The sequence below is a fragment of the Arachis hypogaea genome, chromosome 6, assembly GCF_003086295.3.
Source record: "Arachis hypogaea cultivar Tifrunner chromosome 6, arahy.Tifrunner.gnm2.J5K5, whole genome shotgun sequence".
NCBI classification, from domain to species: Eukaryota; Viridiplantae; Streptophyta; class Magnoliopsida; order Fabales; family Fabaceae; genus Arachis; species Arachis hypogaea.
The window spans coordinates 50,986,051-50,987,639 of NC_092041.1; the positions used below are offsets into that span (position 1 = coordinate 50,986,051).

Consider the following 1,589-nt stretch of genomic DNA (forward strand, 5'->3'; position numbering starts at 1 on the left):
TGCTAATTGTGCTGCAATTGCCTTGTTTCGTGCTAACAAGGCATACATAGGGTTGAGTTCCAGCACTTCTTTCTTTTGAGCTCTTTCTAAAGCATAAAAGTACTCATTTTCAGCTACAGTCTCAATAACATCTATGGCCTCTTCAATAGTTTTCTTCTTGTTGAGTGAACCCCCTGAAGAGTGGTCCACAGCTTTCTTTGCTTCATATGATAGCCCCTCATAGAAGATGTGTAGTTGAACCCATTCGTTGAACATATCCAGAGGGCATTTTCTTGTCAAGTCTTTGAACCTCTCCCAGGCCTCATAAAGTGTTTCACCATCTTGCTGTCTGAAAGTTTGCACCTCAGTTTTCAACCTATTGACTCTCTGTGGAGGGTAGAATCTTGATAGAAACTTGTTCACAACTTCCTCCCAAGTGGTCAAACTCTCCTTGGGAAATGCTTCCAACCACTTTGCTGCTTTATCTCTATGTGAGAAAGGAAACAAAAGTAGCTTGTAGGTGTCAGGGTGTACACCATTGGATTTTACAATGTCACAAATCCTCAAGAATGTAGTGAGATGTTGGTTTGGGTCCTCCTGGGCACCCCCTCCATATGAATAATTGTTCTAGACAAGTGTGATTAGTTGAGGTTTCAACTCAAAGTTGTTAGCATGAATTGTTGGCTTTAGAATGCTACTGCCACAGTTTCCTGGATTTGGGTTGATGTAGGAGCCTAAAACTCTCCTCTCTTGCCCAACATGATTGCCAGCTTCCTCTCCATCATGGTTATGCACCTCTTCCTCCATAGTAGCTCTCAGATCTTCCTCCACTACTTCCTCTCCAACTATGCCTTTGCCTCTTGCTTCCCTCCTTAATCTAAGGAAGGTCCTCTCAGGTTCACTATTGAAGGAGGATGAAGTCTTTCCCCTTTTACCTATCATACATTCAACAAATAGCCAGCAAAGGATAAGTGAAGCAAAAATACTTGTTGTGGTTAGTGGTTAGCTTGGTTGATGCAATTAATTAAACAGTTAATAGGATACTAATGGAAATATGAACAATGAGTAACATAACTGACTAAAGCGAAAGCAAAACAAAATAAGAGACGAGAAAAGAAACTGAAAAGAAAATAACAAAGTAATTAAAGTGCTTAATCTAGCTCTCCAATCAATTTAGTAATTGTCAAATTCAAACCAATCCTCGGCAACAGCGCCATAAAACTTGATGACCGGAATTCACACCCAACAAAGTTTTTGATTATGAATTCGTTCTTTGGCAAGTGCACCAAATTATCGTCAAGTAATAACCCACAGAGGAGTGGGATCGTATCCACAGCGATTGGTAGATTTGAGTAATTTTAATCAATTGGTGAATTAGTCAAGTTGAGCAATATAGGGTAGGATTGCAGAATCGTAAATGAGCAAGAATTTAATTGACTCAAAGATAAAGGGATGAAATAAAGTGCATAAAAGGAAATGGCAAGAATGTAAAATGTAGAAATATAAATGACTGAATTGTAAATGGAAATGGGGATTAACAGAATTATAAACAAAACTATAAAGAATGTGGAAGATAAGAATAGGGAAATTCATTGAGATTGGGAGATATT

The 1,589-nt window shown here is 38.5% G+C and overlaps 1 non-coding gene across 1 annotated transcript; it reads left to right on the forward strand.

Moving 5' to 3' along the window:
- The first annotated feature begins 250 nt into the window (after window positions 1-250).
- On the forward strand, window positions 251-357 carry LOC112699726 (small nucleolar RNA R71). Its single transcript, XR_003152667.1, has one exon. It is a non-coding gene; the product is annotated as a small nucleolar RNA R71 (small nucleolar RNA).
- The last annotated feature ends 1,232 nt before the right edge of the window (window positions 358-1,589 follow it).